Raw genomic sequence first — 27681 nt, 5'->3', positions numbered from 1 at the left:
TGTTTCCTGTTCCTGTAAGGAAATAGGCAGAGTCTACATTACGAGGCTGTTAGACCTGTCAGCCCTTTGGGTGGTCCCTCCTCATCATTATTTATTTTGTCCCACTTTTGCCTCAAACCCTGTTAGTATTTTTCCTTTTTGGGAACCACCAGACTTTTTAGTATTGATGCAGATTCAGGGAGCCATTTTATCTACCCCTGGAACTTCTGTCTGAGGGCCTGGAGCACAAAATGGTGGCCACCTGTGACATCATCAGAACCCACTGGAACCTACTAGAACCTTCTGCAACATTCTGGAACCCTGTGACAGTTGGAGGCGGTTTGGAATGTTGGGAAGCTGAGCCAGAGTTGACAGTTGGAGCTGGCAGTTGGCACCTGACTGGTGAAGAGAGAGGAGCACAGAACTGAAGGAGGAAGGAGTGAGGCAGCAGGGGTGGAAACTTGTGCCTGGAGTGGGGTCCATAAACCCACCCTTGATACTAGTCCCTACTGACTGAGCCCAGCCTAGAGCCCTGTGTGGGAGAAAGCAAGAAAAACCATCTTAAGGACCTGGACAGCAGGAACAGGCCTTAAAAGTAAAGAACAGCAAGTTCCTGACCTGGTAACTGGTAACTTCTTGAAGTCCGACGTCGAGAAGCCTGGAGACCTGGAGCCCGAGGTGGAGAAGCGGCGCTGACTGGAAAGCAGACGTCGTACCCGGAGCCGCCAGAGGTCGAGAGAGGGCGCCGACGGAGGTCGTGGAGAGTACCAGAGGTCGAGGAGGAAGTCACCTGAGGTCGAGTGTGCGGCGTCGACGGGGGAGTGAAGTCCGCCCTCCGGAGTCGCCGGAGACCGAGGTGAAGCGTGCCGGAGGTCGGGAGTGGAGATCGCACTCCGGAGTCGCCGGAACCTGAAGAGAAGCGTGCCGGAGGTCGGGAGTGGAGGTCGCACTCCGGAGTCGCCGGAACCTGAGGAGAATCGTGCCGGAGGTCGGGAGTGGAGATCGCACTCCGGAGCCGCCGGAAGTCGACATCGAGCCAAGGCCGCCCGACGTCATCGAACCGGAGCCGCCCGAAGTCGACATCGAGCCAAGACTGCCCGACGTCATCGAACCGGAGGTCGACATCGAGCCGAGGCCGCCGACATCGAACCGGAACCGCCTACCGGCGTCGTCAAGAACTGTCATTGAGCCGAGGCCACCGACATCGAACCGGAACCGCCTCACGGCGTCGACACGACTCCAGCGGCGTCGGAACTTCATAAAAAGGGCAGTAAGTGGAATAGAGGGCGCCTAAGGCCCTGTGAAGCCCTAAGAGACCATCCTAGAGGCTAGAGAGGTGCTGGAACCAGTTTAATAGTGCCAGGGGTGAGCTGAGACTAATACAGAGGGGTTGTGTAGGGTGGGAGAGCCAGATCTCTAGATTCCCCCTTGATCTACCTCAGTTTAGGCCTCAGCCTTGTCCAAGCCAGGGAGTATACCCCTCAGGCCATCCAAATCTCTACAAGCTGGGATTGGGTCAAATCATCCCATAGTACCTCAGGAATGTGAACTGATTTTCAAGTGTCACTGTTGGCTTTTATTATTTATTGAGAGCACTGTATTTATTGTAATTATCCTATTTATTGCCTTACAGTATTTAGTGTTTCACAGTATTTATTGTCGCACAGTATTTATTGTCTCGCAGTATTTATTGCCTCGTAATATTTAATTGCCTTTTATGTAATGCACTTATATTTATGCCCTGGTTATTTATGATCGACCTTATTTATTGAATCGTTAAGATAGTATTTATTTGACTTACCCTACCACAGGAAAAGCCTTGTGTACTGTGATTGTATTATTATTTATTTAATCAGCAACTAAGAGAAAAGAAGATAAAGAGATATATTTTCAGTATAATTTTTAAGGTGTAGTGTCGTTTTTGGAACGGATGAACGCATGGTTATTGTGTGGGTATGACGTATGCTTAGCACGGTGCCTGATCCCTGACCACTCGAGCCAAGCTACCACTGTGTATGTCTGGAGAAATCCCGTTACCACCACCCTTCATGGTGTGGGAGTGGGGTTTTTCTAACATAATTGGTGTTCAGTGGTGGGATAGAGCTGTGCCTACGTATACTCGACAATAACTGTGGGTAGTCCATAGGCCTACACCGGGAGTTTTCTCCAAGCGGCCTTCCTAATTGTGAGTTTTTGTTTTTTCCAAATTTACTCTGGTGGTGGGAGGAGGTATTATAAAAGGTACCCCCCTGCATAGCTTCTGCAAATAACTGTCCTCTGACCTGAGTGGGCAAAATGGAGTTTGTGCTAGAAGACCTGGAAACCTATACTGTGGCCCAACTCAGGGAGTTTTGTCAGCGGGAGGGGGTGTATTGTCCCGCAGGAGCGAAGAAGGGTGCACTCCAAACCAGCTTAAGGGCTTGGGGGGAGGCACGACGGGAAAGCAAGGCTGAGGAGGAGGACAGGGATAGAGAGCCCGACAGTGAGGGAGCTGGTTTGTACCAACCTGAGGTGGGGAACCTGTTAGCGGGGCCCAGGACACTTTCTAGGAAGGGCAGCAGTGCCTCTAGCAGTGGCTTGTCTGAAGTGGAGTTAACAGACCGGAGGGAGAAAAGACAGCTCCCATGGGGCTTAGCAAGGCTGGAGAAAGAGAAGGAGGAACAGAGGATGGCTCATGAGCTAAGGCTGAAAGAGATAGATCTTCAGATCCTACGAGTCGGGGCACACCCTATTCCTAATGGTGGCAGCGAAGAAAGAGAGTTCACCAGGGAACCCAAACCCTATTTGCCGAAGGACCTAGTGGCTAGCTATGGTGTGGGCGACGATATTGCCAAGTGGCTAGCGGCCTATGAGGTCTCATTAAGGGCCCATGGGGTTTCAGAGAAGTACTGGGGAGGGGGATTGTACAGGTACATGCCTCCAGCTGGTAGGGATGCATTATTGGCCCTAGAGCAGGATGAGCAGACCCACTACCCCACCATGAAAGTGGCGCTCATACGAAAGTTTGGACTAACACCCGAGAAATACAGACAGAAGTTCCGGGGTAGCCACAAACTGGGCACACAGAATTGGGTGGACTTCCTGGATTATGCAAAGAAGGCATTAGAGGGTTGGATTCAGGGCAGTGAAGTGAGGAACTACGAGGGGTTGTTTGATTTAGTACTGAAGGAACACCTGCTCGAAAAATGTTTCCCTGAACTGCGTCAACACCTGGTGGATAGCAAGCTGACCCATCCCCGGAAGCTTGCTGAGGAGGCGGACATTTGGGCTAGTACCCGGGTGTCCACAAGGGGGACTCGAGGGGATACTCAAAATGCCGGACAGGGCGCCCCCCAGAAGAAAGAGGGAGGGGAAAAGAAAAGGAGTTCTCCAAAGGCCCCCAAAATAATTTCCAAGGTAAGGGAACAGGATTCACCCCTAGGGCTAACCCACCCAGAAACCCTAATCCTGGCCAGAGTCAGCAGCCAAGGGTTGTCCATTGCTACGAGTGCGGTGGCGTTGGACACTACAAGGGAGATGCGAAGTGCCCGAAACGACCACCCCCTCCCATTGGAGGAAAGACCCCCGGAGTAGCTAGTGTAGTGCTCGGGGAGGAGATGCCTTTAATTAAGGGAAGGGAGTGGGCGGGTGTCACTTTAGTGTCCCTGGGAGAACGGGAGATGGTTCCTAAGATCCAGGTGCCCGCAAATACCGCAAAGTATGGGCAGTGGGTCACCATCAACGGCCAAAGAGGGGAGGCTCTGAGAGACGCAGGAGCCAGTATGACTATGGTACGTAGCCAACTGGTGTCTCCAGAGCAGGTAATTCCCGATGTACTCCACCCAGCCACGATGGCTGACGGCAGAACAGGCCACTATCCAGTGGCCGAGGTTCCCTTTGAATGGGAAGGGGTTGCAGGTTCACTTCGAGTTGCCGTAAGCCCTGCCGTGCCAGTCGTTTGCCTGCTAGGGAATGACATGGAGCACAATGCTTGGAAGGAGGTGGAATACCGGACTCACACTGAGATGCTGGGTACACCTGACTGGGCCTGTGTGAGCACAGGGTCCGCGACTACCCGGAGAGGGAGTTCGTTTCGGCTGGAGCCTGGAACAAAGGCCCAGCCAGCTGCCAGTCAAGGGAAGAACCGAGGACAGGAGGAGCCTGCCTCGGCGTCCGCACCCCGTAGGACGGATAGGCCACCGGAGGTGGTGGACCAGGAGTCTGCGGTGGGGGATGTCACCGAACTGGAGGACCTACCCATCCCGGCCGAGTGGCACGTGGAGGGAGGCCCGTCCAGGGAGGAATTCTGCCAGGGCCAGCAGGAGTGCCCTACCCTTGAGGGACTGAGGCGACAGGCCGAAGCCCAGGCAGCAGGGAACGTTGAAGGGAACTACAGTGTTTACTGGGAGGATGGCCTCCTCTACAGTGAACTCAAGGCACCCCTACATGGATCGTCACGAGCCTTGGTAGTCCCTCAACGTTATCGAGCCTTCCTTCTGGAGTTGGCTCACGAGATCCCATTGGCAGGACACCTGGGGCAAGACAAGACCTTCGCCCGTCTTGTCCCACACTTTTATTGGCCTCAGATGAAAGTGTCGTCCGACACCTACTGCCGGACATGTGTGTCTTGCCAAGCCAGTGGGAAAACAGGGGTGAAGCTGAAAGCTCCCCTGGAACCACTTCCTGTCGTTAGCACCCCCTTTGAAAGGGTGGGCATCGACATTGTGGGTCCATTAGATCCGCCTACTACAGCTGGTCACAGGTTTATCCTGGTTCTGGTGGATCATGCCACACGGTACCCAGAGGCAATACCTCTGAGGACCATAACAGCACCTGTTGTGGCTAGGGCCCTGATGGGAATCTTTACCCGAGTGGGTTTTCCCAAGGAAGTTGTGTCCGACAGGGGGACCAACTTCATGTCAGCGTACATGCGGGCGATGTGGAAGGAGTGTGGAGTGACATACCGGTTCACCACTCCTTACCACCCCCAGACCAATGGTCTGGTGGAGAGGTTCAACAAAACCTTGAAAGGCATGATCAGAAGTCTGCCTGAAAGCCTGCGGAGGAAATGGGACGTCCTCCTACCCTGTCTACTCTTTTCTTACAGGGAAGTGCCACAGAAGGGAGTGGGCTTCAGCCCCTTCGAGCTTTTGTATGGGCACCCTGTACGTGGACCTCTCAACCTGGTGAGAGACGGATGGGAGAGAACTCCCAGGAAGCTTCCCAGGACGTGGTGAGCTACATGCTGGCCTTCCGGAGCCAAATGGCTAAGTTGTGGAAGCAAGCTTCTGACAACTTGGAAGCCAGCCAAGCAGTAATGAAGACGTGGTATGACCACAACGCTCACCCGGTGGAGTTGGAGCCTGGCCAGAAGGTGTGGGTGATCGAACCGGGAGAGCTTAGCGCCCTCCAGGATCGCTGGTAAGGACCCTTTGAGGTGTTGGAGAAGAAGGGTAAGGCTACCTACTTGGTGGATCTTAAAACCCCTCGTCAGCCCCTACGGGTGCTGCATGCCAACCGCCTCAAACCCCACCACGAGAGGCCCGAAGTCATTTTGATGATGGTGACTGACGGAGCAGAGGACGCGGAAAGCGAGCCTCTCCCCGATTTGTTTGCGTCTCAAGAGAAGGATGGGTCGGTGGAGGGAGTGATTCTCTCCCCATCTCTAACTCCTGAACAGCAGGAGGACTGCCGCCAGGTCCTGGGACAGTACTCTTCGTTGTTCTCCCTTGTTCCGGGTAGGACTCACCTGTGCGTCCATGATGTAGACACAGGAGACAGCCCACCTGTGAAGTCCAAGATCTACCAGATGTCAGACAAGGTGAAGGCCAGCATTAACAGTGAAGTCACTAAGATGCTGGAGCTAGGAGAGATCGAACCTTCCAGCAGCCCCTGGTCCAGTCCGGTGGTGTTAGTACCAAAAGCTGCACCACCGGGTGCCCAACCGGAACTGAGGTTCTGTGTGGACTACCGGGGACTGAATTCAGTAACCAAAACTGATGCTCATCCGATCCCTAGGGCGGATGAATTGATTGACCGGCTGGGAGCTGCCCAATATCTAAGTACCTTTGACCTTACTTCTGGGTACTGGCAGATCTCTTTGACCGATGAAGCAAGGGAAAGGTCAGCCTTCTCCACGCCCAATGGCCACTACCAGTTCTGTGTGATGCCCTTTGGGCTCAAGAACGCACCTGCCACGTTTCAGCGCCTGGTAAACCAGATCCTCACCGGAATGGAGAGTTTCTCTGCTGCTTATCTGGATGACATAGCCGTCTTCAGTAACAGCTGGGAGGATCACTTGCGTCACCTGCAAGCTGTTCTCCAGGCCCTGAGACAAGCTGGGTTAACGATCAAGGCCAGCAAGTGCCAGATCGGGCAGGGGTCGGTAGTGTACCTTGGACACTTGGTGGGTAGGGGAGCGGTGCAACCCCTCCAGGCGAAGATCGAGGCCATCATGGCCTGGGAAGCCCCCAAGACTCAGACTGAGGTCCGAGCATTTTTGGGCCTCACCGGATATTACCGTCGCTTCGTGAAGGGGTACGGTACCATCGTAGCCCCCCTCACGGAGCTCACGTCCAAGAAACAACCTCGACGGGTAGTCTGGACGGAGGCTTGTCAGCAGGCCTTTGTGAGACTGAAGAAAGCCATGTGCGAGGCCCCGGTCTTAAGGGCCCCAGACTTTTCCAAGGAGTTCATTGTCCAGACGGATGCATCAGAACATGGCATTGGGGCAGTGTTATCGCAACTCAATGAAGAGGGTCTGGATCAACCCGTGGTCTTCCTATCCCGGAGACTACTTCCCAGGGAACAGAAGTGGAGTGCAATAGAGCGTGAAGCCTTTGCAGTGGTATGGGCTCTGAAGAAGTTGCGGCCATACCTGTTTGGCATGCACTTCCTAGTTCAGACCGACCACAGACCCCTTCGTTGGCTGATGCAGATGAAGGGGGAGAATCCCAAGTTGTTGAGGTGGTCTATCTCCCTACAGGGAATGGACTTTCAGGTGGAACATCGGCCTGGAGTGGACCATGCCAATGCAGACGGTCTCTCAAGGTATTTCCGCCTTAGTGATGAGAACTCCCAAGGGGTTGGGTAGCTCTCCCCACTTTCAGCTGGGGGGGACGCGTGTTAGACCTGTCAGCCCTTTGGGTGGTCCCTCCTCATCATTATTTATTTTGTCCCACTTTTGCCTCAAACCCTGTTAGTATTTTTCCTTTTTGGGAACCACCAGACTTTTTAGTATTGATGCAGATTCAGGGAGCCATTTTATCTACCCCTGGAACTTCTGTCTGAGGGCCTGGAGCACAAAATGGTGGCCACCTGTGACATCATCAGAACCCACTGGAACCTACTAGAACCTTCTGCAACATTCTGGAACCCTGTGACAGTTGGAGGCGGTTTGGAATGTTGGGAAGCTGAGCCATAGTTGACAGTTGGAGCTGGCAGTTGGCACCTGACTGGTGAAGAGAGAGGAGCACAGAACTGAAGGAGGAAGGAGTGAGGCAGCAGGGGTGGAAACTTGTGCCTGGAGTGGGGTCCATAAACCCACCCTTGATACTAGTCCCTACTGACTGAGCCCAGCCTAGAGCCCTGTGTGGGAGAAAGCAAGAAAAACCATCTTAAGGACCTGGACAGCAGGAACAGGCCTTAAAAGTAAAGAACAGCAAGTTCCTGACCTGGTAACTGGTAACTTCTTGAAGTCCGACGTCGAGAAGCCTGGAGACCTGGAGCCCGAGGTGGAGAAGCGGCGCTGACTGGAAAGCAGACGTCGTACCCGGAGCCGCCAGAGGTCGAGAGAGGGCGCCGACGGAGGTCGTGGAGAGTACCAGAGGTCGAGGAGGAAGTCACCTGAGGTCGAGTGTGCGGCGTCGACGGGGGAGTGAAGTCCGCCCTCCGGAGTCGCCGGAGACCGAGGTGAAGCGTGCCGGAGGTCGGGAGTGGAGATCGCACTCCGGAGTCGCCGGAACCTGAGGAGAATCGTGCCGGAGGTCGGGAGTGGAGATCGCACTCCGGAGCCGCCGGAAGTCGACATCGAGCCAAGGCCGCCCGACGTCATCGAACCGGAGCCGCCCGAAGTCGACATCGAGCCAAGACTGCCCGACGTCATCGAACCGGAGGTCGACATCGAGCCGAGGCCGCCGACATCGAACCGGAATCGCCTACCGGCGTCGTCAAGAACTGTCATTGAGCCGAGGCCACCGACATCGAACCGGAACCGCCTCACGGCGTCGGAACTTCATAAAAAGGGCAGTAAGTGGAATAGAGGGCGCCTAAGGCCCTGTGAAGCCCTAAGAGACCATCCTAGAGGCTAGAGAGGTGCTGGAACCAGTTTAATAGTGCCAGGGGTGAGCTGAGACTAATACAGAGGGGTTGTGTAGGGTGGGAGAGCCAGATCTCTAGATTCCCCCTTGATCTACCTCAGTTTAGGCCTCAGCCTTGTCCAAGCCAGGGAGTATACCCCTCAGGCCATCCAAATCTCTACAAGCTGGGATTGGGTCAAATCATCCCATAGTACCTCAGGAATGTGAACTGATTTTCAAGTGTCACTGTTGGCTTTTATTATTTATTGAGAGCACTGTATTTATTGTAATTATCCTATTTATTGCCTTACAGTATTTAGTGTTTCACAGTATTTATTGTCGCACAGTATTTATTGTCTCGCAGTATTTATTGCCTCGTAAAATTTAATTGCCTTTTATGTAATGCACTTATATTTATGCCCTGGTTATTTATGATCAACCTTATTTATTGAATCGTTAAGATAGTATTTATTTGACTTACCCTACCACAGGAAAAGCCTTGTGTACTGTGATTGTATTATTATTTATTTAATCAGCAACTAAGAGAAAAGAAGATAAAGAGATATATTTTCAGTATAATTTTTAAGGTGTAGTGTCGTTTTTGGAACGGATGCACGCGTGGTTATTGTGTGGGTATGACGTATGCTTAGCACGGTGCCTGATCCCTGACCACTCGAGCCAAGCTACCACTGTGTATGTCTGGAGAAATCCCGTTACCACCACCCTTCATGGTGTGGGAGTGGGGTTTTTCTAACAGAGGCATAAAATTATTTCTGAGCCGGAATATAATAGATTACATTGGAAAGTCACGTTAAGATGTAGGTTGGAATCCACAGCACAAAAAGGTGCACCTCCTCGGCACATATTAATGCAAAGCTGCTTTTTTTTTTTCAAACCAAGTAAAATGATCCAAGAAAAACAAACAACTGAATCTCATTACCTGTTTATTCTGGCATCAACAAATATTGGTAGCTCTCAGTCAAAGCAGTACAGACCGTAAGTGTGGCTTCAGTAAAGCCCCTTACGCACTGTGGTAGGTGCAGTACATATTTGATTTTGCAAATCTTCGTTTTAGAAGCAAAATGCTGATCTATTTTCAATGAGGTAATCTCGTTTCATTTAAGCAGTTCGTGCAGTTAATTCTCACTGAACAAATATCCTTACATCATGACATTTCGCTTTCATTAAAGCGCTTCACACAAGCTGAACAGTGCTAAGCTGCGATGACTTTGAATTCTGCAGACCGCTTCAAATACTTAAATGCCTAAGTCAGTGTTTCTAGTTAAGGAGCAACCAGAGTGCAGACCACTGGCTCCGGAGGCCGCAACATTAAAAGAGTTCAACACAGGGACCATTCAGAGCTGGGGAAAGCTCTTTGCCAAGGGCACAGAGTTACTTGCTTGGAGTGGCTGGGAGACACTCGCAGATGTGCACAAGCCTATTTGGGAGGCAAAAGAAACGAAAACATCACCCTTTACAGTCCATGGGGCTCGGGCTCTGGGGGGCTTTGCAGGGTAAAGTGAAACGAGCATCTTTAAAAGCTTGTATATAGCTTTTAAAGATGCAAGAGAGCAAGTTACAAGAGCCACTCTATGGCTTGCATGGTAGGGCTCTTCACCGGGAACCCAACTGCTGGCAGGGTGAGTCCTAAAATATGGGGTACAAGTGACTCCATGTACCAGGGTCCGAGGCGTTCAGCTGGAGCCTTCCTTTTACAAACAGCTGTAATTTGGATCATCAGTTTGAAAGATTCAGTTAAAGTGAATCAAGAGTATCCATTATGGCCGGCAGTGCCCGGCCGCCTCACAAGGGTTGCCCACAGCTGGCAGGGCCGAGCACAGTGTTTACACTCCGACATGTCTGCAGGGAATGAAAGATCCTATTCATGAAGCCAACAGAAGCCCGAGCCCGCCACACAAGACAGCCTTCTCAGGGCCGGCTCACTTGCAGCTTGGGTACAGACGACCACATTCTAGTCAGGTCACCGTGCAAATAGTGAACTCACAAGGCACTCTATGGAAGCACTCAAGAACAATGGCCCAAGCCACAGCCATGGAGTCATAGTACCAATAAGAACCCGCATTTTTCTTACAACCCTTACGCCGTAAGAGGCCAGTGTAAAAGCGCTGTACGATTATCACGCAGACTCTATATCCAGAGACGTAACGCAGGACCCCACTGTGTAAGGAGGGCGGGGCAACACTCCAGGGTGTCCGGAGACATTCAAGAGAGCCCCATTCAGCTAAGGTCATTGAATATATGTGAGATATGGGAGACCCAAGAGCCCTTCATCACATTCTGCATGGGAGGGCCCACCATTTTACATTACGCAACTGGCTATTTCCCCATTGGCTGCTCCCAAGTAGAAGGAAAGCCCCAATGGAGTGTTGCACTCCCGCCTGGAGGTCATGCGATGTGGACAAATGTCACAAAAGGACAAGGAAACCACAACAAGGTCCCCAGCAAGGATTTGTTTTCAAAATTAGGACCGGTCTAGTTCAATACTCGTGATGCAGGTTGAATCAGAACAAACCAAGGCATCCAAGCACTGAAATTCACATTCCAAATGTGAAAAGTACGTTGGATGCAGGCAGTTGCAGTAATCGAGAAGAGAGTCCTGCAGCATGGGGATTGCAAATGCAACTGCAGCGCTGGAACTCTCTGCAGACAAGGCACGGGATGTTGGGAAAGCCAAGTGCCAGGGTGGCTTGTCTCAACCTAAAAGGATCTGCAATGAAGAAGCCCTTGGGTCTTGAGAATTATCATTGGCACATTTCAACAAGACGAGAACGAAAGTGCAATTGTTACATTTTCTTATTTTTATTGCAAGCATATGCCGCAAAATAAACAAAAAAAGAAAATATAGTACTGAATACATTTGAGGGACGGATGGTGGAAATAAATACCTTAAATTTTAAGGTAAATTAACCATCGCACATACATTTTAAATGTAATAGAACAGTAAGAGTGCTTGCTAGAAAGCTGGGGACCCTAATGCAGGTACAGATTTCTTTTTTTAAGTTTTAATGCACAATACAGGAAAAATTATTCTCAATGTGCAAATAAAAGGTACCTCAAGTTTTGAATTACTGTAAACTGAAGACCGATTAAACACGCAAGAATGAAAACTTAAAGCAAGTATAAACAATGCAAAGAAAAAAGCATTGGTAAAGGAAAGTATTACCAACACCGTCCCCCTGGCACTTATGTACAAATCTCCTTCGAGGAAGTGCACATGTGATAAGGTAAAATGCCATCACTTAGTGAAAGAGTGCCAGTGGCTGAAGCGAGCTGTATGGTGTGGTATGTGAAACACAGCTGAACAGACGAATAGATAAAGATACCTGACAGAACCCCCTCTATCTATATATGTATGTATTTTCTAGATGTACATTTTTTTTAGATTAATAAAGCTATTTCTAGGCCAGACATAGAAAGGAATATGACAGCAACCCCTTTCATGTAATAACTTATATCAAACATCAGCAGTAAGGATAAGACACCCGAGTTGGAAGGCGCGTGGGATACATTTAGGGAAAATGCCTGTACCTCAAAGAGATGTCATCACTACATCCACTTTCACGCCCATGAAAGACACTGCAAGAATGGGCACCAGAATCACCAAAACTTAACACACTCAATGTCTGAGCTGTTTCAGTGGGCCAAGGTGCCCAATGGACTTTGATCTATCTGATCTGATTTGCCTGGGTTGGCCATTGGATTTTAGACCGATCTGGTTTGCATTGTCTTTACTTTCTGGACTATAAATTAAGCTTTTTAAGATAGTGCCACGATTTCTGGGTTTAGAATTAAAATATGAGTCTGTGAAGGTACAGACCATGCACGCCCAGAAAGCTAGCGTCCTCAGTTGATTACGATGCACAGGCAGGAAAGGTACATACTCATGTTGGTAAGTAGCACATGTTCTGAAGTGGGTAATGCTAAGCATCCTGTAAGTTTACATTCTCCTTGGGTACAACACTTGCACACGGTTTATGTCCTTTCGTGCGTATAACATTCAGGCTGGAAGTTTACATCCTCAGGTGAATACGGCACAAAGTTTCCGTATTCAGGTTGATACTGTGGTGTTGGCAGTAAGCGGACAGTTTCAAAGGGTTCCGCAGCACATGGTGGAGTTTACATCCTAAAATGGGTATGACCATATGGACTGGAAGTTTATATCCAAGGAGTATACAAAACAGCAGGAAGGCAGTTTATATCATCCAGGATATAACAGCACATGAAGGAAGTTGATTCCTAAGGTGGAACGAAATGCAGAAGAGAAGTTTCAGTCCCTAAGGGTACACAACAACACAGGCAGGTAGTTTACGTCATCAGGTGAGTAGAACTGCTCACAGAGGAAGTTTCCTCGATGCTAGTGGCAAATGAAGATGCCAAAGCTTTGGTTTGTAAAGCAGACTCTATTAGCAAGAGGCAGACATCAGAGGCCTTGCCCCCGCCTTCACTTACCTCCTCTGGGATTATTACAGCTTCTCATTTTATAAAAGAATGCCAGGCTTTTAATTTTCGAGCTGCGGTTGCAGGATAATGGACTTGCGTGCTGTGTGCGAGATAATTCACTGCCGGCTTCCACCAAGGGCCTGGGCAGCTCTGGGAATTACCTTAAAAGCCTTTTACCCTACTACAGAAAACATGGACCAGCCCTTCGGGACCTCATTGTGCCCCACTACATTAAGGCCAGATCTTTAACACTATTACACTTCCTTTAAGCTGCGCAGTGAAAGAACCGCAGACCAGTAGTGCCTGGAAGTGCAGATCATGGATCCGTAAAGGCACCCATCTTGTGTTGGAGTTGAGTTTCGCCCTGAAAAATGTACACTATCCACAATCAGTTGGTCAACTAGTGATCCACCTCAAATTTCCCAATCATTACCAAATACTAAACTGACCAACAAACGAAGGAGTGTGTGAAATCCCACGATCCACTTTACAACCAACAGCTCTGCACTTATCCCATCCAGACTGTGCCTACCTGGCCATTCTCACTTGCATCTTTATCACCCTGCACAAAGACCACAAAGCACAAATGATTCTCTCTTGCCTGCTCAATGCCCTGTGGGAAGACCACTGGACAGCGATAATTATAGCTGGCCTTCGCACTGACCCCCATAATGACCACTAGGAAAGCACAGATACTTATTATTTATTTTATTATTTCAGCAAACAGTTCAGTAAAAAGTAACTATACAGCTCTCAGCATTCGCATCATCAGTCCCCTGGCCCTGCCTCCGGGTTGCCGGCTGAATGGCTGTGTCCTACCATCTGGTAACGTGTGCTTATTGTCTGACTGATTCGACACCTTGGACGGTGAATGTACATTGTAAGATGATGCAACTGCGAATAATAAAGGTTTTTCCAAAAAAAAAAAAAAAAATCCCTGGCCCTGTTCACATAATTATAAGAACATAGCAATTGGCAATAGAGCACACTCCCCCACATCATCTGTATTGTCATTATATCATTATGCATCACGAAGGGCCCCGGGATGTTCCAGCAAGTATGCTGTGAGGTGGGGCCATATGTCCATCGAAAGCGATGCCACAGGCAGTTCCTCTGCGCACACTGTTAGTGTATCTCTACAGTATATAATATCTTGCAACCATCGCTGGTATTTTGGAACACTGCGTTGGCCCCAGTGTACTGCCACCTGCCTCTTAGCCACCAGGAGCGCCACTGCCACAAACCAGCGTTCTTGAGGTCTTAGCTGAGTGAGCAGTCCCAGCAAACACACCCGGATCCTGCAGTCTACCGAGTTTCCCATCATCAAACCCAGTTCTCCTACCACCCTCCGCCAGAAACTCTGGATATCTGCATATCTCCACGCTAGATGTTTGGAGTCCGCATTCAGGTCCCCACACCTCTGGCACTGCGCATCTTCGCCCAGACCATATCTGCACAATCTAGAAGGTATGTAGTACATTTGCTGCAGGTGTTTAAAATGTATGAGTCGTACATTGCAATTGGGGGTCAGCAGTCCCTTGAGTGTGCAGCAGGATACCGCTTTATCTCATGTCAGGGGTGTGTCTAGCTGCGCGTTCCATCTCCTTAGCGCCGTGTCAGAGCGCATTGAGCTGTCCGCCTGTATAGCATTAGACAGTTTAGTGACCATGTTTTAGAAGGTTGGGCTGGTAAGTAGTATCTGTAGCGCAACAAGAGTGAGGGTCTCATCAGGAAAAGTGGGGTATAGGACCCTAATAGCTGTTTGGAGGCGTGAGATATAAAAAGGAATAGCGGCGACTTATTACTGATGAAAGTCAAGCCCGCAATTTCTATGAATCGCCGGTTCAAGTACATGTCCCCCATTGCCGTGATGCCCACCTGTTTAAAGGTCGATAGACCCCCCCTCCTCTTGTGATACCGAGAGGGCCAGATGATGGCCCAAGGAGAGTGCAGATGCATATGAGGGTAATTTGTGTGTTTTCACACCCAATACGTACCATGCTGTTATGGTGCAGTGAATTGTATCTATCTTGGTGTGTGGGGTCTCCCTGCAGGTTTGGTAAGATTATTTCGTAGCGGTATGGGTACGCCCTTTCTGCCTCCACTGTCAGATGAGGTGTAAAAGCTGGAGTTTGAAACCAGTAGTGCGCATATTGCACGTATAAATAATCCAAATAAAGATCTAGTGCGTCAACCCACCCCGTTCATAAAGCAGCAGTAGCAACTGCCAAGCAATTCTGGGCTGTTTTCCTGCCCACGATAGACATATCAATTGTGTCTGCGGTAATTTGATGGGAATCTAGCTGAAAGCACAGATACTTGACTATTCTGCTACCTGTGGCATAGCCTGGTTAACTTACACTGATGCCCTACTTAGTGCCCTGAATAAAGACCACAAGCTGCTGTGATTCTCGGCTGTTCTTGATGTTTACAACACCGCTGGCAAACACCAAGGGAGGGCCTAACCATTTCCCCACACGAAGACCACCAGGCCGCACTGATTCAAACTGACTGACCATGACCTCCTGATCACCATGCTCAAAAACACAAGGCAACGCGAATACCCTGCCGCCAATTCCACTAACAGTAAATCACGACACAAGGGGCTGAAGATCAAGTGGTCAAGAATTTCATGGACTGCCTCAGAATGGATCCAATCATTTCACCAGCACCGCAGACAATAAAGTAGAACGACCCCCAAGATCCAGCAGTGGTCTCAGCCCAAAACTATGAGCAAACAGAATCAGCAGCACTTCAGACAGAAACACTAAACAGTTCTTGCCGGCTGTGAAGTGAGACAAGGCAAGATGGGATGCAGCTGCCAGCGAATGCTGAAAAGTACACTCCCCACCTTACATACCATGGATTGGCAGCCAAAAGCCAGTTAATCAAAAATGCTAGACATTATAGGAAGCACTAAGCAATGAAAAGCAAATACCTTCCAACATCCACCAAATCCCTTAACCGGAACCAGCTTTCCCTTGATCTTTGATGCGTTGCTGGACAAGGTGAGACACAGGAACCAATGACAGCTACTGAACCTCCAGTTGCCATGACCAGCTCCTGATGGCAGCTGATCACTGAAAATGTTGGAGATAATCGGACAGAATAACGAATGAACAGCAGACAATGAACCACCCCTCTAACTGCTGTTGTACAATACCAGACAACCATCAGCCTTAAAGACTTTAATGTATGAAAACCCTGTTGGAGATGAGGTGAATCAACCAATTAAGAGGAGACAATTAACTACCACTCTCATAACCGTAGGAGCTCATAAATGGCTGCTGATCTATTTCTGCTGGAAATTATGGGAAGCAAAAACAAATTAAGACATTTAACCTCCCTTGTACAATGATGACCAACTGACGGCTATCTATCCATGATGCCTTTTGGAGCAGGGAGGACACATCAATAAACACCACAGTAGTTGAATTGGCTAACACTGTAGATGAAGGGGCGCAGCAACCACTGAATGACTGTGAGAAATTAGGTTTCTGTTGCAGTAAACCCCACCTTTTTCTTTTTTTTGTTGCCAGACTACTGATGCTCTTTGACTTGGTGTGCCCTGGGCTCCTGCCAATCCTTCCCTAAAACTACCTAACAGCCAAAACCCAATTGGCCTCTCTGGCCACATGTCAGCCCCTGGTAAATGGTACCCTAGGTACCCAGGGCCCTGTAAACAGAGAAGGCCTCTAAGGGCTGCAGCACTTATTGTGCCACCCTTAGAGGCCCTGTACCCTGACACAGACACCTTTTGCAGGCTGAGTGTCTTGGTGCAGAACAAAACAGAGAGTCAACATGGCACACATCCCAGTGTGCCAATGCCCACAACACACACTGCCCTGGCATACCTCAGCCACCCCTCTAGCTGGGTGCCCTATGCCAGTGGTGTGGGTAAAGGTGCATGAGCCCTGTTCCCCTACAGTACACAGGTCCATTCCTGGGCACTGTAAGTGCAGTGCTGCCATTAAGAGTATATGGTGCTAGGAGGTCGTCAACACTAACTCCACAGCACCATGATGGCCACACTGAAGACTGAGGAGTTTGGTATCAAACTTCTCAGCACATTAAACCCACACTGATGCCAGTGTGGGATTTAATGTAAGATGCACAACTGAGGGCAACTTAGAGTTGCCCCCCTGAACCTAACCTGCAATCCACGTCCTGTCTGAGAGACTGCCTAGGCTGCCACACAGCAGACATGTTGCTGGACCCCTGGGTAGAGAGCCATCCGCTCTCCTGGGCCTGCAACAATGCACATCCTGGGCAAGGTGCTAGGTCTCCCCCCCAGGATGGGCAGGGAAAGCTTCAAAGGCATGCCGCCTTTGTGAGCTTCTCCAGGCCACTTGCTGTACTCAGCAACTAGCCCCCACCGGTTCTGGCCCCCACTCTGGCGGGAAGACTGGCGGGAAACCCCAGGAGAGGAAAGGGGGTGTGCCAGCCTCTGCCAATCCCGCCCCTCAGGTGGGGGAGACGAGGTGAAGCACATCTCCGGGCTCTCAACATCAAAGATGGGGAGCCCTGCCCAATCAGGACTAGGCTACTGCCCCCCTCCCACAGGAGAGTGGCAGGAAAGGGGGTGTACCCACCCCAGGGAAGGGACCCATTGGTCCATGCCCTTTAACTACCTGTAACGCCCCTAAATTTAGTATTTAGGGGCACCCTGATCCTTCCCTCCTAAGATTCAGATTCCGAAACAAGCAAGAAGAACAAGAAGAAAGAAGACCTGCCGTGCAGCTGCTAACAAGATGACACCACCAACTGACTTGGCCCCAGCCCTACAGGCCTGTCGACCCTCAAACCTGCTCCTGCTAAACCCCAGCGTCTCCAGTGGTCAACAATCTCAAAAACCCCGGAGGACCTGACTGCCTTGTGACTCTAAACAACTGGGACTCCCACGAGCAGTGGTTCTGCTCAAAGCAAGTAACAAGCCCCTGGCACCAGCCCGGAACCGTGACTCCTGCAAACTCTGCACCCGCCAAGCCTGGCCTGTGCCGGAGTGGACAAAGACCACGAGGACGTCCCCTCTGCAACTGTGACCCCGTATCCAGCATCCAAGGACCCACCTCGACCGTCCTGATGATGTCTGCAGCCTCAGAACCAGGGACCCCTCCAACCGCGACCAGCTGAGGGTAAGATTTCCCGACGCGAAAAGACACCCATGCACCCAGCGCCCTGCGGCCCCCTGTGCCCAGCTCCTGGGTGCCTACCTATCCTACAGCTTCCCAACTTACCCCTTGAAGTGGTGGTCGCACCTGAAGAATCTTCGTCCCCGAGCTTGCAGCCTTTGTTCGTCACTGAGCTTCTCCGTTGAAATTCATTGAGCGCACGTCGGCTCAAAAGCACCCTGCACCCAGCCGCCAGAGTGCCCCTGCCAGTGCAACATCTATCCTAATCTACTTCCCCACTTGCCCTGAGTAAGTGACCAGGAGGGCAGATCCCACAGCCGTGTGGCCTGCTTGCCAGCAGCCACCAACCAAAGGCCCCCTGCCTCCCATAGGACAACATTGGGGCTAACTCTCTCTGCACCCGGCTGCCCATGTGCCGCTGAGGGTGTAACAATTGTACCTACCTGACCCTGGGAGACCGCTGAGTCTATGCCCAGAACCTTAACTCAGCCAGTCGAGTACTTACCCAAAAGCCGATAACTCACTTTTCCTCCAATGGTAACATTGACTGGTTTCACTTGGAAATACTTCTGTCGAGTTTGGAAACTTTAAAATATTCACTAAAAATCAGCTGATCAACGAAAACGAAATTACTCACCTGCTATCAGGAGAGATCCGAGTGCTGGATCTTGGTGCCCAGCACTGACCCTGAAAAGTAATTACAACCGTACTTACGGCTAACTTGATTTTCCTCCATAGAATAACATTGCCTAGTTTTTGCCAGAAATTCTTCTAAGTGTAGATTTTTGAAACTTACAAATATTTCTTGAAATTCGCCTGTATAACAAAAACGATTTCTTTCAACTGTTGCAGGAGATGCACCAGTGCTGGATCCAGGATCCAACACTGAGTATGATAAAGTAACGATAACCCTACTTACCTGCTAAGTGAATTTCCTCCCATAGGATAACATTGGTGATTCTATGTGAAAACGTTTCTAATGGTCAACTTTTAAAATACAATAATATTCCTTAAAAATCATACCTGTAACCAAAACGTATTTACTCACCTGTTTCCAGGAAATGTCCCAGGACTGAATCTAGGATCCAGTCCTGTGGTTAGAAAAGTAATCCTAAAAGTAATTAATTGCATTTATTTAGAAATTCCCATTGAGCTCAATGTTATAATTGTGTTTGAATTGTGTTGCCTATTGCAACAACGTTAACGATTGCATTCAAAAGTCTATTGCCTATTGAAAGTATTTAACTAAAGCATCTCATTCTGAGAAAGTATATTGTGATACCTATTGTTGGTTCTAAAATAAAACAACTATATATTTTTATACAAAACCATTGGCCTAGAGTTCAGTTCTTGAGTGTGTGAGACTATTTGCTGACTGAGTGTGATGCTTTACACTGTCCTCTGATACTGCCTTACTGCTCGACCAAGGTACCACTTTAGAGAGTAAGGTTATATCTAACTTAAGCCTCGGCCAAACCTCTGGGGACTGTGGACTCTGTGCACACTGTACCTTTTTGGGAACAGTATATACAGAGCCACTTTCTTACAATGACTGACAGGGACCCGCATGCCCCTGCCTAGACTAACATGTGAAGTACATCATGGAATGAAAGACAGGGACCCTCTCCTCCTTATCCCCCCACCTAGGCTAACACGTGAAGTACATGAACAGGGTAAAGTCTACCTTTTAATTCCATGCCTCTCAATCAATGACTAAAAGACTTATCACTTGACCCTGCTGATGGACCATCAGTTGTTAGTTGCAGAATAGACCAATCATATCAGAGTTTCATTGAACTAGCTTGTGACATCGGTGCTGGTGGTGCGACGCTCCTGCCTCACAGCCGTGGGTAATCAGGACATCTTGAGATGGAACTGAGGGTGCTGCACTGTCCCAAGTATATTACTTGGTCAATGCCAGTGTTATCTGGAGTCGACTCTGTTTGATTTAAGCAGCAGGGGCTTAGTAACTAATCCTATTATCCAGTGCTACCTTCACAGCACCAAGAAGCCTTACATGAAACAGGCACTTCAGGAGCAAATAGCATTACATTAACAGCAGGGCTTTAAGTGGGATAGAAAAAAACTGGAGGGTGGGTCTCTCAAAGTGGCGTAGCCGACTTCATTAAAATATCTGTGCCTAGCATAGTGTGCCGCCCGACTGGTAAATCTGCTGCTACTGTCACTGCATCCAGATAAAAAAAATACAAGTAACATTTCACCTAGAACAAGCCAGAACTATTGGCTTCGTCAATGGTCGTTAGTTGCATAAGCTAAATAAGTAAAAACTTCGACTGCGTGGGAGAGAACATTGAAAATGCTTCCATTCTGAAATTATAAGACTCGGAAAGAACTACAACGAGTCTCTTTGACGTTACATCAAAGGCAAAGGGTGGTTTTGCAGAAGAGTTTAAAAAAAAAAAACACTTGTGGATGAGGGCAAAAATGGAGAGGCCGATAGGGATCCATCTCAGCACCTGCTTTTAGAACTGCCTCTACTGAGCACCGACAGGACCCGGTCCACTTAAAACCCTGATTAACAAGACCCATATGATTGTAATTATTGAGTGTGCATGCGCGCAATATTAGTCCAGTATTTCTGTATTTGTGCAACAACGGGCCCTAAAGTGGGTAGAAGGCACCAGGTTACTGATGTATATGAGACAATGGAAATAATAAAAATAACAGCGGCAGAAACACGCTTGAGCATTCATCTACTCAACGCAAAGATGTGTAAAAAAAAAAAAAGGAGGAAAAAAAATAATGATTTGGCAAAGGCTTGGTAAGACACTACCCCCTCAGACACCACACACATCTATGGTCGGGGCCGATATGGCAGCATCCCGTTGTCCACGCAATGGATGGGCTCGTTTGCTGCCACCAGCACCCTCCTTCTATCAATGCACCTTAATTAAAAGACAGTCGCGTCTTTGCCCCTTGCCACAACCACACTCAAACTAGGTCTGAATTTGATGAAAAAGACGAGAACTCATGTTTTCATAACAACTTTGTCGTAAATGACTGCAGCAGTAAAACATTCGTTGCCTTCAATGGGGGCTTGTGGCGCGTGAACGGCCGTGCGAAGGGCTGAAGGGCAGAATAAAGCCTGTGTGTGTGTGAAGAGAGCTTTGGGCGCGCGGAGCGGGATTCCAACAATTCCTGGTCGCCGTGGGAAAGAATGTATGGACTCAGAAAAAGCCCTCTTACAGGGGATGGAGATAAAAGTGGAACAGCTTTGGGTGGCAGCCAAGGCGTGCACGGCCTGTCGGGCGTACCCATCCATCGAGGAAGAGGTGTGTGCACTGCGACTGAAGGATCAATGTATGCTCCCGCAAAAGAGACCCTCTTATAAATAAATACAAATAGAGCACAGCGACGCTCCTGCGAAAAGCCTTCTTGTGCTATGTAATACCGATTTAATGTGGTTGCGCTGAGAAACTGTGACACTGGGTAATGGCGGGGTTAATACCATATCAGTGGCGTCTGAGTACTACAGTATCACCAATAAGCACTGCTATTATTCCAAGAACAAATTCATTCATAAGGACTCGGCTAGACAGAGCATGCGCTCTCTCTTCCAGACATGTTTACAATCACTGGGCTTACAGCCCGCCCATAACTTATCATTGGTCAGCGTTAACGTCGCTCTCATTTACTACGTTCTCATTTGTCAAGGCGTGCATGTGTCATATCCTCTTCTTGTGTTTGGACCTTCCGTGGCGCATGGATCAAGTACTTGGGTCCTTCCACTGCTCCCTTTTCGGAGCTAAATTATTTGTTTTCAAGCGCTGCATAAATGGATGCTTGTGTTTTCAAGCACTCTCAAATCACCGTTCAAAGCCCTCAGTGTATAATATTACCATATAGTCGAACAATAACTTGTCCATAATTCGACATGGTCGAATAACGCAAGATCTACCTGTAACAACCTCAAACAATATCAATATAACACAATACTTTGACGCCCCATAGCTCAACCTACAAGAGCAATAACATGCCCCTTGGAGGTAGTGGACATACTGAGACAGTACCACAAAACATAGACCTACAGTGGCTGGATATACAAACTCAAACGAATACCTAAATGAGAAGGAGACAATCACACTGCCCATGCTGTTTGTAACAAACCTTGTCCTCGGTGTCGCATATTGGTCCAAAACTGCCCTTACTAGGAGCTTTCTCGTATGTCGGACGTGCGACGACAGGGCTTACTAGGAGCTTTCTATCTTATAGTATTTAACTAATAGTTAAGACAAATTACCGGTAAATGTATCAAAATGTCTGCAACCGTACTCCTTTCATCTTAGCCATGAGTTATTCAACATTCTGTATTTTTCCCCCTCTGTTCACTTGTCAGTACATCTGCTTTCCTACTCCTGTAATACGGTGGGGGTGCCCTCCTTGTGTTCACATGCCCGCCTTGGGCTTACAGGGCATTTAATAGGTGAGGTGTACCTCTGAGACCCGTTTCTCAACCTGGACTGTCGGCTGCTGTTGCTGCACCAGCCGCCAAAAGCTGGTGGACACAGCCATATTCCCTCCTGCAACTGGCAGAAACAGGTGATTCAGGTGTAATTAGGAATATGGGATCAGCGCAAGATTTATTGCCTTAAATGTTGTGCCGGCTGGGAAGGGCAGGAGGGTCTAGGTCATCACTGCTATGTGAATGGTCGATACAGCAAATTGAAAGTCTGGGTATCCATAGCCTAGTCGAGGCCTTTCATTCAGAGACCAAATCATTCAGTGGGTTGTAGCATTGGTTTACATCAGTTGAAATGACGCTTTATATAACACTGCAGAATTACCAATACAGGGTTTGGCTGACGCGCAGCAAGGCCACGCTAAAATAATTAACAAATCGAGACGCCAGTGCTGCCACTTTCTTTAATTATTTTAAGAAAGGAAAAGAATCAAACGAGGCCCTCTCAACCACTTTTTCAGTTTGAATTAATCTTCTTTATTTAGACCAGTTTCAATCTATTTCTAAAAATGGAACAATTTACTAAAACTTGATAATCATCACAAAAAACACCAACACTTACAACCCCCACAGAAAACAAATTCCCATTTGGAAACCATTTAGTGTTCCCCTTTGCATATACTCACATCAACAATCTCCCTACCATTCAAACACTCTATGGCCAATTTGTACTAATATTCAACTAGTTGCCACATTCATACCAGCAGACTTTCTTCATTCACACTAAACCCACCCTGGGGTGCCTAAACAAAATCTTTTCTTGAAAAGACACTACATTTTTTCAAATCAAACAAAAACACAACAATAAATTCCAAGCTAGGCCATCAATAATTCGCAACCTAATACAAATTTCGAAAAATAAATTCTCTTGATTGGCCTAAAGCGTTGTGGTTGTTTTTGTTTGATTTGAAAAAATGTAGTGTTTTCGCTCAACTTCATAATCACTCGGGGGCGTTTTCGCATAGTGTGCGCCATAGAGGACAAACTAAAATGGGTTGGCAGCCGCTGCAGTAGGCAAGGAAGAGTTAGAGCAGAGCTGTTTCTGCTGGTTTGAACAGCCTCGGCTGGAGTCATGACCTCTGCCCCAAAAGGAGTATGCCTGCACCTGCGGCACAGTTTGGGGTGGGCTTTTGCTGTCAGTAGGCTAGTTCTTGTGATAACACTTAAACTTCAGGGGCTGCTGATGGAAATTCTTGGAAGAAGACAATAGTCTACGAAACATGCTTAAATCCCTTGCAGGCCGAATCAGGCTTGTTTTTATAAAAAATCTGGAGCCATCAAATGACAGGTTTAAAAGAGAGGCCTGGACATCCCCTGAAAAACCGTCTGACAGCATCTAGTTGTACATTCCAGGCACTACACTGGTTTCATTAGCTCAGCCCACACAGTCTGTGGTGTCCAAACCAGAATGCAAGACGTACATCGCCACGTCCTGGCCATCAAATATTGTTTAAGTCGGTGAGGCTTTGAGGTCTTCCAGGATCGCGTGTAAGGTTTTGCTAGCCATGTGCCATAAAGCAAGGTTGCAACTGCCCAGAAAGTGCACATTGCACACGGATCCTAAGGCTAAACTAGCTGATTAGAACAGTCTTTTTCTGAAGGATCTCCACACTTTAATTCTCTATCCAGAGGGTTGGTCAGAAAGGCATTAGGAGTGAGTTTTCTTGTTGATGCTGATACCACCAGACTTTCAGGCAGCAGGTGCCTCGTCAGAAAACCGGTCCTTGTAGCCTGGCCAGCGGGCTCCAGCATGGTTCCCACAAGTGGCCATCACGGAGTCTGTGATAGCCTCACTAAATGGCATAAGTGGCTAAGAAGAAGATGGACCTGGTTGAAGGATCTCAGCTGACAAATTTGACTTGGTTTCAGCAGTAGGCAACTGTTATAAAATCACTTTTGCTACCGTTCATACAACTACTGCGAAAGAGGCATCTTCTTCTTTGGTGATCCAGGAAGCCAGTCTATCTATCTTAGTCTCTGGGGATGGAGCCATCCCACTGGCATTTTGTACATCTAGGTATTGCCCATCCTTACTATAGTGAGAAGGGAACAGGTTGTCTGTCTCCTTATCATAGTCCAGGTCATGTGATCCAGTTTGCCTGCCCTGTCAGATTCAGACCCAAATAAGGCCTTTAGCCTCGGATAGTACTGTTGTCAATGCAGAGGCTGAGGAATAGAGTCTGGTTGCAAACTCACTGGTTGCAACTTTGTAATTTGATAGTGCAACATAGGAATACAGTGAGCAAACAACAGTTTGGGTCAGAGTTCGGTGTCAGAATCAAGTCCTGGGCTGGCGTCAGCGTATTCAATGCCAGAATGGAAGAGACCAGGGTGAACCTGGGGCAGAAATGAAACTATGAACTGGAATTGGAACGGTCCTTGGGATGTGTCCCACTGGCTTAGTTGGAGCCAAGGAATGGCCTGCTGGCGTAAGTTTAAATGGAGCTCCTTGTGGTTCTGTGGGGCCTGAAAGTACGATAGAGGGCGCCGAAGCATTGAAAAGAACTGCAGAATGGCTTCCTTAAAGGGCCTTAGCGCCATCTTAACTGATTTTGGGTGGCAGGATGGGGTTGAGTTCGGCTTTGCCCTTTGTGAGTATCTTCGACATCGAATTACCAAAAGGTTTTGAAATGGGATGAGACTTCCCTCTGGATCAACTTTTTGAGTGGGATTACGAATGGCCACGCAACTTGGAGTGAGACCTATCTTTCAACCGCCTCTCTCTATGTTTGGCAAACTACAGAACTGCCCCCCGCATTTCCTTCAGAAGCACAAGGACGTATATACTGCACTACTGGTAGTTTGAGTGTAGCTCAAACGCCAGAGATGTATGTCGTACAGTTCTGTGACTGGTACAGTTCTGTGACTGAAACCTGCTTTCTGCATTCACTAAGGCTCGAATCCTGTTGTTTACGAGGGAAAGACTGTCCCTGTCACACTGTTTGATGTAATTTAGAAGTCATTGGAAAACTAACTAATTTGAGAGTGGAGCTCCAGATCCACATCAAAGGTGCGGAAAGAATGCAATTCCATCAGCGCGCACTCTGGGTTGTATGTGAAGGACGCTACTCCATTCTGGAGGTCTAGATGTTTATTAAATTGCCTTTCCGGGATAGTAGGGAGTTACCGAGAAACCACATGGCACCACCAATCCGCGTGCTAGAGCATTACTGCGAAAATTCTCTGGAGTCAATCAGGTGACCAAGGATGTTATCAAGGTGAGGAGTCTGCAGTCAGAAGAACGAATCAAAAGCTTTATCAACCTCCGAAGGATGAAAGCCTGAGTTGATGACTGTTTTGCCGCAGAATATTACCATGTAGATGTGTCCTCTATTCTTTATGCCTCAGAGACTGTACAAAAAAGTTTGTCTTTTTTCTCCTTTAAGGACAAACAAAAAGACAGGTAATCGGCATGGGTAACACCGCTATTCACTTATGTGCTTTTGACTCTGGGGTATGTGAAGGACGCTGCAGCTAACACAGCCTGCCATTCTGGAATATAAGATACCACTGTAGATATGTATTGAATTATCTTTAATAAGCAGTACTAAAGATAAGTTTCGCATTATCACAGCCCAGAATAGACTGTTCTCCACAAGGGAAAAGTTTGAGGTTGTTATCACTGCTATTGAAATGACCGAAGCCAGAAAGGACGGGCCGCGCCTCAGAACACAAGGGCAGCGTCTCAGACAGGAGGAGACGGGCAGCGCCTCAGAAAACCATGGAATGGGTAACCCTCCGAACAAGAATGGGCGGGCACCATCTCAGCATACGAGGGGTGTGAACAGAACCTTAGAACTCAAAGATGCGGGAAGCACCTGAAAACGTGGTGGCGGTGGGCAGTACCCAAGAACACAAGGGCAGCATCTCAGACAAAGAGGAGACGGGCATCGCTTCAGAACACAAGGGAATGGGTAATCCTCCGAACAAGAATAGGCGGGTTGCGGGCACCATCTCAGCATACAAGGGGTGTTAGCAGAACCTTAGAACTCAAAGATGCGGGAAGCACCTGAAAACATGGCGGCTGTGGGCAGAAAACCCTATAACACAAGGGCAGCGTCTCAGACAAGTAGGAGACGGGCAGCGCCTCAGAACACAAGAGAATGGGTAACCCTCCGAACAAGAATGAGCGGGCACCATCTCAGCATACATGGGGTGTGAGCAGAAACGTAGAACTCAAAAGACGCGGGAAACACCTTTAAACATGGCACCTGAAAACATGGCGGCTGTGGGTAGAACCGTAGGACACAAGGGCAGAGTCTCAGACTAGGGCAACCCTCCGAACAAGAATGGGCGGGCACCATCTCAGCATACGAGGGGTGTGAGCAGACCCTTAGAACTCAAGAATGCGGTAAGCACCTGAAAACAAGGCGCCTGTGGGCAGAACCGCAGAACGCAAGGACGGCAACAGAGAACAAACTGTGCAGACAGCACTTGAGAACAGAGAGACGTCGGCAAGGCCTCAGAACACAATGGGCGTGTGGACAAGTCCTCGTATTTCAAGAGAAGCAGGGAGTATGTCAAAAAGTGATGTGTTTTGTGCACCTTTTGAGTACCCTTGGGGTAAAGGCAGTGCCTAACAATACAAGTGGTGTAAGGGAACACCTCAGAACCAAAAGGGCATAGACAGGGCTTCAGAACATGGAGGATATGGCAGCACCTCAGAACCCAGGCCTAGGGCAGGGTCTCGAAACACGTGGGTAGGACAAATGAATCCAGGGAGCAGAAAAGGCTGAGCCAGTGAAGATCTTGTCAAAGAGGTTACGAAATACGTTTTGTAAGTTTATACAGTTGACAAACTGAGATTTAAGGAGTTTTGAACAACAGTTAATATTTTAACTCAATAAGGCCTTCCCAAGAGTGTAAGTCAACGTGGTGCTAAGGAGTATGGCTAAGGAAGTTTTTATTATGGACTAAGGCCACAGCTTTAAGTGGGCCGGGTCCTGCCGATGCTCAGGGTCGGCTCTTCTAAAAAGCAGGGTCTGAGACAGGTCCCCTTCGGGCTCTCCATTTTTGCCCTCACCCTCAGGCTTTTCGAAACATCAATGTTAACTCTGCAGCAGTATCACCCTTTACTGCCTTTGATGTAAATTCAGAGAGACTCGGTATAGTTCTTTCACAGTCTCATCATTTCCGACCTGATGTATTTTCCATAGTCCATACAACGAAACAATAGTTGTAGCTTATTTATCTTATGTAACTAACAACCCTTGGCAAACCAATACGCCTGGCTTGTTGTAGGTGTCATTTTACTTCTTGTATTATATATCTGGATGTAATGACAGAAGCAGCACATTACCAGTCGGGCGACACACTATGCTAAACTCAGATTTTTAGCTTATTTTTTAAGCCA

The 27681-nt window shown here is 48.5% G+C and overlaps 1 protein-coding gene across 3 annotated transcripts in view; it reads right to left on the bottom strand.

The window, feature by feature from the left end:
• SIK3 (SIK family kinase 3) overlaps positions 1-27681 on the bottom strand; it is a 632054-nt gene that overhangs the window by 245244 nt on the left and 359129 nt on the right. The window lies entirely within an intron of this gene.

Source organism: Triturus cristatus, chromosome 3_1 (genome assembly GCF_964204655.1).
Source record: "Triturus cristatus chromosome 3_1, aTriCri1.1, whole genome shotgun sequence".
In the NCBI taxonomy this organism is placed as follows: domain Eukaryota; kingdom Metazoa; phylum Chordata; class Amphibia; order Caudata; family Salamandridae; genus Triturus; species Triturus cristatus.
This window is presented reverse-complemented; position numbering and strand designations above follow the sequence as displayed.